Genomic DNA, 14,861 nt, shown 5'->3' with positions numbered 1-14,861 from the left:
AGCATCATTCCAAGAAAACTTTGGAGGGAGAAACCAAATCCAGGCTTGCCCTAACCCACTTCCAACAAAACCCATCTTAGAAAATCCTGGTCATGCACAACTCTTTCCTCAGTGTTCCCTTTGCACAAATGTTCATCACCTTCTGTATCCATCTTATGTTGCCCCTTATTTTTTTCTGCATTCAGACACAACCAGCTCTACTACAAAGTGACTTTCTTTTCTCTTTGTACCATCAGCCTGTTACCTAGCTGCTCACTTTCTTTATTACGTAGCTTCATAAATGCTTGAATATATGAAACTTCTTTTCTCTTTCTCTTCCTGTGACAAAACAACTGTAGCTGAAAGATAGTATAGTCATTTAGGCTCCCATACAAAGTCCACCATTCCTCATTTTTCAAGAATTTATCCATACATTGGCCAGACAAAATTACAATAGAATTTCATTCTTTTCTTAGTCTTAGGTTTACAACTATAGGTTGACCAGTCTGCCAGGATTTTGCCCATTGGCTATCAGATGGACCTGAAGAAGAAGCACTTCGTATGCTTGAACCATAGAACACTCACACACGGACAAAAATAAAACAAAATGCTAAACACCAAAGGAAGCCTCAAACCAAAGGAACCAGAAACCAAACTGAAGCCCAAAACCAAACAGCACAAGACTCAAATCAGCTTCCAAGTCTCAACTTAGCCTGTGACCTCTGTCCAAGGGGTGCATTTTCCAAATGAGATTTCCTGGAATGAAAAGTCACCTAAATGGGAACCAACGTTCCCCCAAATGTACAGGGCTAAAAGGACTTCAGACTGCATGCCAGGGGAGTTATCACATGCTGGCGGAGGTACTGCAACATCCCAAATGCTATTTTCCTGGTGCCCCAAAATAATCCCTTGGAGTAGGACATTTGGGGCAGCCCAGGCAGGAGGAAGAGAGGGACGTCCTCAAGGCAAAGACGGCCTCGGCAGCTGCTAGAGTGGTCCCACTTCCACCATCTATTCCTGCCCCAGAGTTCTAACTGCTGGAATGACTGGGGCTCGGCCTTCCCAGGCAAGGGTCCCGGTGATCTGGCCTTTAAAGGAATTCTCCAACCCTACACTCTCTCAAAAGAGGCTGGAGTGGACAAAATCTCTGTCTCGGATCAAGTCAGGGACCCACAGGGGCCATCCCCAAGTCAGCCCCACACTGGGTACTAAATTTGTGGTCGAAAACTCGACCTCTGCGCACCAGTGCCAAATCGAATATCAGATAGAGATAGAGAAAACTCATTGTTTTCCCAGAGCCGGGCCTACCATGGCTAGAGGCCTATAAACAGAAATGAATTTCAGGTAGCTTCAAGGCAGCATGCATGGAGCTTTCAAAATGGGAAAGTAAGGCTAGTTCCATTAGGCATCCATTTCCATGGGCCCACACAGCATACATCCCTGTGGTTTCTAACAAGTCAGAAGAGACACAGGGTACCCAGTTGTTCCTTCCCTGAATCAACTCCTCGAAGCAGGGTGTTCTGTATCTAGCAAACTGCCTTAACCAAGGCATGCCCTAGCTAGGCCTTGGGCCTGAGGCTCTTCAAAAGCCTGCAGTGTTACAAGAAGAACCGGACATTAGTGGCAGTCGGAACACAAGCCGACTTTCTCCTGGAGGCAGGGTGACTTCAGGCAGGAGGTCCTAGATGGAATGAGAAGCCGAGGGTTTTCCTCAGTGCAGCTCAGACTACGGCAATGAGTCAGACTTACCAGGCATGTTGCACGTACTTAAAGATTGTTCTTGAAACTTTGGGAGTGCAGGGGATTGCAAGATGTCCCATGAAGAAGTGCAGTGTGTTGTGCTACACTCGGCATAAACAGACAGGCTCCGAAGGGATACGCACCAGGACGTTCCTTAGCAGGCCCAGGGGGGCCTGGGGTACTCAGGGATCCTGCTGGAAATTCGGTGCCCACGCGAAATTCCTAGGTGTCCTGAAAAGCCATTAAGATAACGGAGAGCAGCGGCTACGGCCTCATGGAAACATCTGCACGCCTCTGCTTCCGCACGGCCATTCAGGGCCTTACCTTGAGGCAAGTTCTCACGCTGAGTGTCCCATTAGCGACACAGCATGGTAGGATGCTGAATTTCTCCTCGAGTAGAGTGACTTCAGGTACGAGGTCCTCGAAGAATTGTAAGCAGACTGTTTTCCCATGGCAATTCATACAATAACCAAGACGAAGAATTCCATGGCATGTCGGACTGGCCAGGATTAAGGTCCTGAGGCTGTTCGAGGGCTCTGGAAACGTAGCCCTCCTTAATGAACATACAGCGTGTGGCCCATCACTCGGCAAACACAGAGGGCCTCCGACCGACCGACCTATGGGCCTCGATGTTGCTCAGGAGCCCCATAGGGGTCTGCAGGTACTCAGTGATCCTGGAGCAAATCATGCACACCTGAGGAGCCTAGGAGCCCTGAAAAGGGTACTTCCTTTAAACTGCAGCAGAACAGCGACTAAGACCTCATGGAAACAGCTGCATGCCTCCCTTTCTGAACGGATACTCAGGGCCTGTCCTGGAGGCAAGTACTCATGTTGAGTTTCCATTTAGCTCTAGAGCATGGTAGGCTGAGCTCCACACCGGCCATGGAAGCACATGGTTTAGATAGAGGAAACTCACTTTTTTCCAAGAGCCAGGCCTACACTGGCTAGAGGCCTGTCAACAGCAGTGAATTTCACGCAGCTTCAAGGTAGCATGAATGGAGCTTTCAAAATGGGAAAGCAAGCCTAGCTGCATCAGACCCCATTTCCATGGGCACACGCAGCATACATCCCTGTGGTTTCTAACAAGTCAAAATGGTTACTGGTGAGCCAGTGGTGCCTTCCCTGAATCACCTCTTCGAAGCAGGGTGTTCTGCATCTAGCAAACTGCCTCAATCAAGGTACGCCATAGCTAGGCCTCGGGCCTGTGGCTCTTCAAAAGCCTGCAGTGTTCCACGAAGACCTGGGCTTTAGTGGAAGTCGGAATGCAAGCCGACTTTCTCCTGGAGGCAGGGTGACTTCAGGCAGGAGATCCTAGATGGAATTTGAAGCAGAGGGTTTTTCTCAGTGCAGCTCAGACTAGGGTAATGAGTCAGACTTACCAGGCATGTTGTACGTACTTAAAGATTGTTCTTGAAACTTTGGGAGTGCAGGGGATTGCAAGATGTCCCATGAAGAAGTGCAGTGTGTTGCACTACACTCGGCATAAACAGACAGGCTCCGAAGGGATACACGCCAGGACGTTCCTTAGCAGGCCCAAGGGGGCCTGGGGTACTCAGGGAACCTGCCAGGAATTCGGTGCCCACGCGAAATTCCTAGGTGTCCTGAAAAGCCATTAAGATAACGGAGAGCAGCGGCTACGGCCTCATGGAAACATCCGCACGCCTCTGCTTCCACACCGCCATTCAGGGCCTTACCTTGAGGCAAGTTCTCACGCTGAGTGTCCCATTAGCGACACAGCATGGTAGGATGCTGAATTTCTCCTCGAGTAGAGTGACTTCAGGTACGAGGTCCTCGAAGAATTGTAAGCAGACTGTTTTCCCATGGCAATTCATACAATGGCCATGACGAAGAATTCCATGGCACGTCGGACTGGCCAGGATTAAGGTCCTGAGGTTGTTCGAGGGCTCCGGAAACGTAGCCCTCCTTAACGAACATGCAGCGTGTGGCCCATGACTCGGCAAACACAGAGGGCCTCCGTCGGACCGACCTATGGGCGTCGATGTTGCTCAGGAGGCCCATGGGGTCTGCAGGTACTCAGTGATCCTGGAGCAAATCATGCACACCCGAGGAGCCTAGGAGTCCTGAAAAGGGTACTTCCTTTCAACTACAGCAGAACAGCGACTAAGACCTCATGGAAACAGCTGCATGCCTCCCTTCCTGTACGGATACTCAGGGCCTGTCCTCGGGGCAAGTACTCATGTTGAGTTTCCCTTTAGCTCTAGAGCACGGTAGGCTGAGCTCCAAACCGGCCATGGAAGCACCTGGTTTAGATAGAGAAAACTCATTTTTTTCCCAGCGCCAGGCCTACACTGGCTAGAGGCCTGTAAGCATAAATGAATTTCAGGTAGCTTTAAGGCAGCATGCATGGAGCTTTCAAAATGGGAAAGCAAGGCTAGTTCCATTAGACATCCATTTCCATGGGCACACGCAGCATACATCCCTGTGGTTTCTAACAAGGCAAAAGAGACACAGGGTACCCAGTTGTCCCTTCCCTGAATCACCTCTTCGAAGCAGGGTGTTCTGCATCTAGCAAAATGCCTCAACCAAGGTATGCCCTAGCTAGGCCTTGGGCCTGAGGCTCCTCAAAAGCCTGCAGTGTTACATGAAGAACCGGGATTTAGTGGCAGTCGGAAGGCAAGCTGACTTTCTCCTGGAGGCAGGGTGACTTCAGGCAGGAGGTCCTAGATGGAATGCGAAGCCGAGGGTTTTTCTCAGTGCAGCTCAGACTAGGGCAATGAGTCGGACTTACCAGCCATTTTGGACATCCTAGAAGGGTCTTCGTGAACCTGAGGGAGCGCTGGGGATTTCAAGCTCTCTCATGAAGGAGGGCAGTGTGTTGCCCTATATTCGGCACACACAGAATGGCTCTGAAGGGTTATGGGTCTGGCAGGTGCTTAGCAGGCCCAGGGGGTCCTGGGGGAACTCACTGTTCTTGCCGGTAATAGGGTGCCCATGCGAGGCTCCTAGGTATCCTGGAAAGCGTACTGCCTTTAAGATAATGCAGAGCAGCGGCTACACCCTCATGGAAACTGGTGCACGCCTCCGCTTCTGCACGGCAATCCAGGGCCTTACCTTGAGGAAAGTGCTCACGCTGAGTGTCCTGTTAGCGACACAGCATGGTAGGATGCTGAATTTCTCCTCGAGAAGAGTGACTTCAGGTACGAGTTCCTAGAAGATTTGTCAGCAGAGTGTCTTCCCTAGGCAGCTCAGACGACAGTCATGACGAAGACTTCCAAGCACGTCGCACTGTCCAGAAATGGGGTCCTGAGGCAGTTGGAGAATTCTGGAAATGTAGCTCTCCTTAAGGAACCTTCACTGTGTTGCCCATCAGTCTGCATACACAGAGGGCCTAAGAGGAACCGACCTATGGGCCTAGATGTGGTTCAGCAGGCCCACAGGGGTCTGGAGGTACTCAGTGATCCTGGAGGGTAATGATGCACACCAGAGGGCCCAGGTGTCCTGAAAAGGGTACTTCCTTTAAACTACAGCAGAACAGCGACTAAGACCTCATGGAAACAGCTGCATGCCTCCCTTTCTGTACGGATACTCAGGGCCTTTCCTCGAAGCAAGTACTCACATTGAGTTTCCCTTTAGCTCTAGAGCATGGCAGGGTAAGCCCCACCCAAGCCATGGAAGCACCTGGTTTAGATAGAGGAAACTCATTTTCTTCCCAAAACCAGGCGTACAGTGGCTAGAGGCCGGTCACCAGCAGTGAATTTCACGTAGCTTTAAGGCAGCATGAATGGAGCTTTCAAAATGGGAAAGCAAGGCTAGTTGCATCAGGCCCCCATTTCCATGGGCACACGCAGCATACATCCCTGTGGTTTCTAACAAGTCAAAAGAGACACAGGGTACCCAGTTGTCCCTTCCCTGAATCAACTCCTCTAAGCAGGGTATTCTGCATCTAGCAAACTGCCTCAATCAAGGTACGCCGTAGCTAGGGCTCGGGCCTGTGGCTCTTCAAAAGCCTTCAGTGTTACACGAAGAACTGGGCTTTAGTGGAAGTCGGAATGCAAGCCGACTTTCTCCTGGTGGCAGGGTGACTTCAGGCAGGAGGTCCTAGTTGGTAATTTGAAGCCGAGGGTTTTTCTCAGTGCTGCTCAGACTAGGGCAATGAGTCAGACTTACCAGGCATGTTGTACGTGATTAAAGGGTGTTCTTGAAACTTTGGGAGTGCAGGGGATTGCAAGATGTCCCATGAAGAAGCGTAGTGTGTTGCGCTACACTTGGCATAAACAGACAGGCTCCGAAGAGATACGTGCCAGGACGTTCCTTAGCTGGCCCAGGGGGCCTGGGGTACTCAGGGATCCTGCCGGGAATTCGGTGCCCACGCGAAGCTCGTAGGTGTCCTGTAAAGCCGTGAAGATAACGGAGAGCAGCGGCTACGGCCTACCGGAAACCTGCACGCCTCCACTTCTGCACCGCTTTTCAGGGCCTTACCTTGAGGCAAGCCATCACGCTGAGTGTCCCAGTAGCGAAACAGCATGGTAGGATGGTGAATTTTTCCTTGAGCAGAGTGACGTCAGGTACAAGCTCCTCGAAGAATTGTAAGCAGAACGTTTTCCCATGGCAGCACAGATGACGGTCATGACGTAGCCCTCCATGGCACGTTGGACTGGCCAGAAATGTGGTCCGGAGGCAGTTCGAGAATTCTGGAAATGTAGCTCTCCTTAAGGAACATTCAGTGTGTTGCCGAACACTCGGCATACACGGAGTGGCTCCGATGGGTTACGGCCCTTGCAGTTTCTTAGCATGCCCAGGGTGTCCTGGGGGTACTCACTGTTCCTGCCGGGAATAGGGTGCCCACGCGAAACTCCTAGGTGTCCTGCAGAGCGTACTGCCGTTAAGATGTTGCAGAGCTGCTGCTACGGCCTCATGGAAACTGCTGCACACCTCGGCTTCTGCACGGCAATTCAGGACCTTACCTTGAGGCAAGTGATCACACTGAGTGCCGTGTTAGCGACACAGCATGGTTGGATGTTGAATTTCTCCTCGACCAGAGTGACTTCAAGTACGAGGTCCTAGAAGAATGGTAAGCAGAATATTATCTGATGGCAGCTCCGACTACGGCCATGACAAAGACTTCCACGGCACGTCGCACTGGCCACAGTTAAGGTCCTGAGGCTGTTCCAGGGCTCTGGAAATGTACCTCTCCTTAACGAACATGCAGTGTGTCGCCCATCACTCGGCAAACACAGAGGGCCTCCGAAGGACAGACCTATTGGCCTCGATCTTGCTCAGCAGGCCCACAGGGGTCTGGAGGTATTCAGTGATCCTGAAAGGAAATGGTGCACACCCGAGGGGGATTAGGACTCCTGAAAAGGGTACTTCCATTAAACTACAGCAGAACTGTGACTAAGACCTCATGGAAACAGCTGCACGCCTCCCTTTCTGTACGGATACTCAGGGCCTGTCCTCGACGCAACTACTCACGTTCAGTTTCCCTTGACCTCTAGAGCATGGCAGGCTGAGCTCCAACCCGGCCGTGGAAGCACCTGGTTAATATAGAGAAAACTCATTTTCTTCCCTGAGCCAGGCCTACAGTGGCTAGAGGACTGTCAACAGCAGTGAATTTCAGGTAGCTTCAAGACAGCATGCATGGAGCTTTCCACATGGGAATGCAAGGATAGTTACATCAGGTCCCCATTTCCAAGGGCACATGCAGCATACAACCCTTTGGTTTCTAAGAAGTCAAAAGAGACATATGTTCCCACTGGTTACTTCCCTGAATCAACTCCTCGAAGCAGAGTGTTCTGCATCTAGCAAACTTCCTCAACCAAGGTATGCCCTAGCTAGGCCTCGGGCCTGTGGCTCTTCAAAAGCATGCAGCGTTACACGAAGAACTGGGCTTTAGTGGCAGTCGGGACGCAAGCCGACTTTCTCCTGGAGGCAGGGTGGCTTCAGGCAGGAGGTCCTAGATGGAACTGGAAACCGAGGGCTTCTCTCCGTTTAGCTCAGACTAGGGCAACGAGGCAGACTTACCCGGCATGTTGGAGGTTCTAGAAGGGTGCTCGTGAACCTGTGGGAGCGCTGGGGATTTCAAGCTGTCCCGTGAAGGAGGGCAGTGTGTTGCCCTATACTCGGCATACACAGAGCAGCTCGGGAGGGCTACGGGCCTGGCAGCTGCTTAGCAGGCCCAGGGGGTCCTGGGAGTACTCACCGTTCCTGCCGGGAACAGGGTGCCCACGCGAGCCTCCTAGGTGTCCTGAAAAGCGTACTGCCGTTAAGATAACACAGAGCAGCGGCTACGGCCTCATGGAAACTGCTACATGCGTCCGCTACTGCACGGAAATTCAGGGCCTTACCTTGAGGCAAGTCCTCACGCTGAGTGTCCCTTAAGTGACACAGCATGATAGGACGCTGAATTTTTCCTCGAGTAGAGTGACTTCAGGTACGACGTCCTCGAAGAATTGTAAGCAGACTGTTTTCCCATGGCAATTCATACAATGGCCATGACGAAGAATGCCACGGCACGTCGGACTGGCCAGAAATGTGGTGTTGAGGCTGTTCGAGGGCTCTGGAAACGTAACCTTCCTTAACGAACATGCAGTGTGTGGCCCATCACTCGGCAAACACAGAGGGCCTCCGACGGACCGACCTATGGGCGTCGATGTTGCTCAGGAGGCCCATGGGGGTCTGCAGGTACTCAGTGATGCTGGAGCAAATCATGCACACCCGAGGAGCCTAGGAGTCCTGAAAAGGGTACTTCCTTTAAACTACAGCAGAACAGCGACTAAGACCTCATGGAAACAGCTGCATGCCTCCCTTTCTGAACGGATACTCAGGGCCTGTCCTCGAGGCAAGTACTCACGTTGAGTTTCCCTTTAGCTCTAGAGCATGGTAGGCTGAGCTCCACACCGGCCATGGAAACACATGGTTTAGATAGAGGAAACTCATTTTTTTCCCAGAGCCAGGCCTACAGTGGCTAGAGACCTGTAAACAGAAATGAATTTCAGGTAGCTTCAAGGCAGCATGCGTGGAGCTTTCAAAATGGGAGAGCAAGGCTAGTTCCATTAGGCATCAATTTCCATGTGCACACGCAGCATACATCCCTGTGGTTTCTAACAAGGCAAAAGAGACACAGGGTACCCAGTTGTCCCTTCCCTGAATCACCTCTTCGAAGCAGGGTGTTCTGCATCTAGCAAAATGCCTCAACCAAGGTATGCCCTAGCTAGGCCTTGGGCCTGAGGCTCTTCAAAAGCCTGCAGTGTTACATGAAGAACCGGGCTTTAGTGGCAGTCGGAACGCAAGCCAACTTTCTCATGGAGGCAGGGTGACTTCAGGCAGGAGGTCCTAGATGGAACGTGAAGCCGAGGGTTTTTCTCAGCGCAGCTCAGACTAAGGCAATGAGTCAGACTTACCAGGCATGTTGGACATCCTAGAAGGGTCTTCGTGAACCTGTGGGAGCGCTGGGGATTTCAAGCTGTCCCATGAAGGAGGGCAGTGTGTTGCCCTATACTCAGCATACACAGAATGGCTCTGAAGGTTTACGGACCTGGCAGGTGCTTAGCAGGCCCTGGGAGTCCTGGGGGTACTCACTCTTCTTGACGGTCATAGGGTGCCCATGCGAGGCTCCTAGGTGTCCTGAAAAGCGTACTGCCTTTAAGATAATGCAGAGCAGCGGCTACGACCTCATGGAAACTGCTGCACGCCCCCGCTTCCGCACGGCAATTCAGGGCCTTACCTTGAGGAAAGCGCTCACGCTGAGTGTCCTGTTAGCAACACAGCATGGTAGGATGCTGAACTTCTCCTCGAGCAGAGTGACTTCAGGTACGAGTTCCTCGACGATTTGTAAGCAGAATGTTTTCCCAAGGAAGCTCACACGACGGTCATGACAAAGACTTCCAAGCACGTCGCACTGTCCAGAAATGGGGTCCTGAGGCAGTTCGAGAATTCTGGAAATGTAGCTCTCTTTAAGGAACATTCGCTGTGTTGCCCATCAGTCTGCATACACAGAGGGCCTATGAGGGACCGACCTATGGGCCTAGATGTTGCTCAGCAGGCCCACAGGGTTCTGGAGGTACTCAGTGATCCTGGACGGTAATGATGCACACCAGAGGGGCCTAGGTGTCCTGAAAAGGGTACTTCCTCTAAAATAGAGCCGAACAGTGAGTAAGACCTCATGGAAGCCGCTAAATGCCTCCCTTTCTCTACAGTACTCAGGGCCTTTCCTCGAGGCAAGTACTCACGTTGCCTTTCCCTTTATCTCTAGAGCATGGCCGGCTGAGCTCCACCCCAGCCATGGAAGAACCTGGTTGAGATAGAGGAAACTCATTTTCTTCCCAGAGTCAGGCATACACTGGCTAGGGGCCTGTCAACAGCAGTGAATTTAAGGTAGCTTCAAGGCCTCATGCATGGAGGTTTCAAAATGGGAAAGCAAGGCTAGTTCCATCAGGCCCACACTGCATGTGTACAAGCAGCATACATCTCTGTGCTTTCTAACAAGTCGTAAGAGACACAGATTACACACTGGTTCCTTCCCTGAATCAACTTCTCCAAGCGAGGTGTTCTGCATCTAGTGAACTACGTCATCCAAGGAACGCCCTAGGTAGAACTTCAGGCTTGTGGCTCTTTAAAAGCCTGCAGTGTTACACAAAGAACTGGGCTTTAGTTCAAGTAGTAACCGTGCCGACTTTATCCTGGAAGCAGTGTGAATTCAGGTAGGAGGTCCTAGATGGAATGGGAAACCGAGTGCTTTTCTAAGTGCAGCTCACACTAGGGCAATCAGTCAGACTTACATGGCATGTTGGACGTGCTAGAACTGTTTACCTGAACCTGTGGGAGTACTGGGGAAATCAAGCTTTCCCAAAGAAGAGTGCACTGTGTTGCCCTATACTCAGCATACACAGAGTGACTCCGAAGGCCTACGAGCCTGGAAGTTGCTTAGCAGGCCCAGTGGGGGCTGGGGGTACTCACTGTTCCTGCCGGGAACAGGGTGGCCACGCGACGCTCCTAGGTGTCCTGAAAAGCGTCCTGCCGTTAAGATACTGCAGAGCAGCGGCTACGGCCTCATGGAACCTGCTGCACGCCTCCACTACTGACTGGCAATTCAGGGCCTTACCTCGAGGCAAGTGCTCTCGTTTAATGTCCCATTAGTGACACAGCATGGTAGGATGCTGCTTCCTACCTGAGTATTGTGACTTCAGGTACAAGGTCCTCGAAGAATTCTAAGCAGAGTGTTTTCTCATGGCACCTCAGATGAGAGCCATGATGAAGACTTCCATGGCACCTTGGACTGGCTATAAATGTGGTCCTGATGCTGTTCGAGTGCTCTGGCAATGTAGCTTTCCTTAAGTAATGATCAATGTGTTGCCCATCACTCGTCAAACACAGAAGACCTCCAAGGGACCTATGGGCCTCGATTTTGGTCAGCAGGCCCACGAGGTCTGGAGGTACTCAGTGATCTTGGAGGGAAAATGATGCACACCCAAGGGGCCTAAGAGTCCTGAAAAGGTACTTCTTTAAAATATGGCAGAACCCCGATGAAAACCTCATGGAAACAGCCGCATGCCTCACTTTCCACATGTCTACTCAGGGCCTTACCTCGAGGCAAGTACTCAAGTTGAGTTTCTATTTAGCTCTAGAGCATGGCAGGCTGAGCCCCACCCAAGCCATGGAAGAACCCTGTTTAGCTAGAGGAAACTCACTTTCTTTGCAGAGCCATGCCTACAGTGGCTAGAGTTCTGTCAACAGCAGTGAATTTCATGTAGTTTCAAGGCAACATGAAGGGAGCTTTCAAAATGGGAAAGCAAGGCTAGTTCCATCAGGCCCCCATTTCCATGGGCACACGCAGCATACATCCCTGTGCTTTCTAAAAAGTCAAAAGAGACACAGATTACACACTGGTTCCTTCCCTGAATCAAATTCTCCAAGCAAGGTGTTCTGCATCTAGTGAACTATGTCAACCAAGGAACACCCTAGGTAGGAATTCGGGCCTGTGCCTCTTCAAAAGCCTGCAGTGTTACTCAAAGAATTGATCTTTCGTTGCAGTAGGAATGCAAGCGGACTTATTCTTGGAGGCAGGGTGACTTCAGGTAGGAGGTCTTAGATGGAATGCGAAGCCAAGTGTTTTTCTCAGTGCAGCTTAGACTAGGGCAATGAGTCAGACTTCCACGGCATGTTGCACATGCTAGAAAGGTGTTCGTGAAACCGTGGGAGTATTGGGTAAATCAAGCTGTCCCAAAAAACAGTGCAGTGTGCTGCCCTACACACGGCATACACAGAGTGACTCCGAAGAGCTACAAGCCTGGATGTTGCTTAGCAACTAAGACCCTATTGCTGATCCAACAAAGGAACTGATGATGCTCCTACGTCATGCCCTGACAGTGTCCCCAGCTAAGGTCCTGACGCTAGGCCTCACTCAGGCCCTGTCACTCTCCCTATGTCAGGCTCTGATGCTGTCCCTACCACAAGCCCTGACACTGGTTCTAAGTAAGGCCCTGGTACTCTCAGTAACTAAGGTCTTGACACTATCCCTAGATGTTAACCTGACCCTGTCCCTAGCTAAAGTCCTGACTCATGCTAACTAAAGCCCTTATGATGAGCCTAACTCAGGCCCTGAATTTAGGCCCAAGGCGTGACACTGTCCCTAACTGAGGCCTAGATGCTCTTCCTAAATATGGCCCAGAACTGTCCCAAACTAATTCCCTAACACTATTCCTAACTCAGGCCCTGACACGGTACCTAACAGAGGCCCAGATGCTAGTCCTAACGCAGGCCCTGACACTGTGTCTAACTAAGCCCCTGCTGCCGTCAATATCTAAAGTCCTGACATTATCCTGAGCTAATATCCTGACCCATGTCTTACCAAGGTTCTGAAACTGTCCCTAAGTAAGCCCTGACGCTGTCCCTAAGGGAGGCCCTGAGGCTGTCTCTATCGGAGGCCCTGAGAATGTCTTTAACGAAGACCTTAATGCTGATCGTACAGAAGCCCTTATACAACACCTATGTCGTGCCCTGACACTGTCCCTCACTCAGGCCCTAAAGATAAGCCTCACTTAGGCCCTGTTGCCGTACCTTAGTTACGCTCTGACGTTATCCCTACATCAAGCCTTGACACTGGTCCTGATTAAGGCCCTGACACTGGTCCTAACTAAGGCCCTGATGCTCTCAATAACTAAGGTCTTCACGCTATCCCTAGCTCATTTCCTGACACTATCCCTGGCCTGGAACCTGACTCTGTCCCGAGCAAATTTCCTGCCTCTTATCCTCACAGAAGCCCTAATGCTCTCCCTAACTAAGGCCCAGACTTGTCCTAACTAGGGCCATGACACTGTTTCTAACTATGGCCCGGAATCTGTCACTAATATAGGTCCTACTGCCGGCAATAACTATAATCCAGACACTATCATGAGTTCAGAATCTGACCCATTTCTAATCAAGGTCCGGACACTAACACTAACAAAGCCCTGTCTCTGTCCCTAAGTGAAGGCCTGAGGCTGTGCCTAACTTAGACCCTGAAACTATCCCTACCTGAGGCCTTGACGCTGTGACCACCTCAGGCCCTGATCATGTCTTTAACTAAGACCCTATTCCTGACCCAACAAAGGCCCTGATGCAGCTCCTACATCATGCCCTGATAGTGTCCCCAGCTAAGGGCGTGACGCGAGGCCTCACTCAGTCCCTGTGGCTCTCCCTAAGTCAGGCTCTGATGCTATCCCTACCTGAAGCCCTGACACTGGTTCTAATTGAGGCCCGGATAATCTCAGTGATTAAGGTCTTGGCACTACCCTTAGGTCATTTCCTGACACGATCCCTAAACTTTACCCTAAGCCTGTCCCTAGCAACTGTTCTGCCTCTTATGCTAACTGAAGTCTTTCTCCTGTTAATACCTCAGGCCCTGAATTTAGTCCCAAGGCTGTGACACTGTCCCTAACCGAGGCCTAGATGTTCATCCTAAATCCGGCCCTAACACTGTCCCTAACTATGGCCCTAACATTCTTGCTAACTCAGGCCCTGACACGGTACCTAACAGAGACCCAGATGCTAGTCGTATCTAAGGCCTTGACACTGTGCATAACTAAGGCCCTGATGCTGTCAACATTTAAAGTCCTGACAGTATCCTGAGCTTATTATATCCTGGCCCATGTTTTAATAAGCTCCTGAAACTGTCCCAAAGTAAGCCTTGACGCTGTCCCTATGTGAGGCTGTGAGGCTGTCTCTCACAGAGGCCCTGATAATGTCTTTAAGAAACCCCTTACGCTGTTCCTACCGAGGCCCTTATGCTGTTCCTAAGTATTGCCCTAACACTGTCCCCAGCTAAGGCCCTGACTCTAGGCCTCACTCAGTCCCTGTCACTCTCCCTAAGTCAGGCTGTGACACTGTCCCTACCTGAAGCCCTGACACTGGTTCTAAATGAGGAACTGATGCTATAAGTAGCTATGGTCTTTACACTATCCCTATGTCATTTCCTGACGCTATTCCTAGACCTTAACCTAACCTTGTCTTTAGCTAATGTCGAGTCTCTTATGCTAACTAAATCCCTGATGCTGTCCCTAACTAAGACCCTGAATTTAGACCTGAGCCCGTGAACCTGTCTCTAATTGAGGCCTGCAGGCTGTCCTTAACAAAGGCCCTCAACTTATCTTTAACTGTGGCCCTGATTAAGGACTGATGCTATCTCTAAGGCCCTGAGTCTGTGTCTTTAACTACTGGCCTCACTCTTTCCCTAACAAAGGTCCTGACACATTCCCTAACTAAGACCCTGACACAGTCCCTAATAACATGAGCTGTCCCTCATTATTGCCCTGATGCGGCCCATAAATGATGTACTGAAGATGGCACGAAGGTCCAGACGATGTCACTAATGACCCAAAATGTCTCCTACTAAGGCCCTCGAATTACCTCTAACTGAGTCCCTAAAGATGTCCATAACTAAGGCCCTGACACTATCTGTAACTAAGACCCTCAAGTTATCTTTAACTGAGGCCATGACAGTGTCCCTAACAAAGAACCTGACACTGTCTCTAACTAAGGCCCTGAGTCTGTCTTTATCTAACGGCCTCACTCTTTCCCCAACTACTCCCTGACACTGCCCCTACCCAAGGCCCTGACGGTGTGCCTAATTGCCTGAGCTGTCTTTCACTAATACCCTGACCCTGTCCATAAATAATGCCCTGATGATGTCCCTAACGAACAGCCTG

The sequence above is a fragment of the Orcinus orca genome, chromosome 14 (assembly GCF_937001465.1).
Source record: "Orcinus orca chromosome 14, mOrcOrc1.1, whole genome shotgun sequence".
NCBI classification, from domain to species: Eukaryota; Metazoa; Chordata; class Mammalia; order Artiodactyla; family Delphinidae; genus Orcinus; species Orcinus orca.
This window is presented reverse-complemented; position numbering follows the sequence as displayed.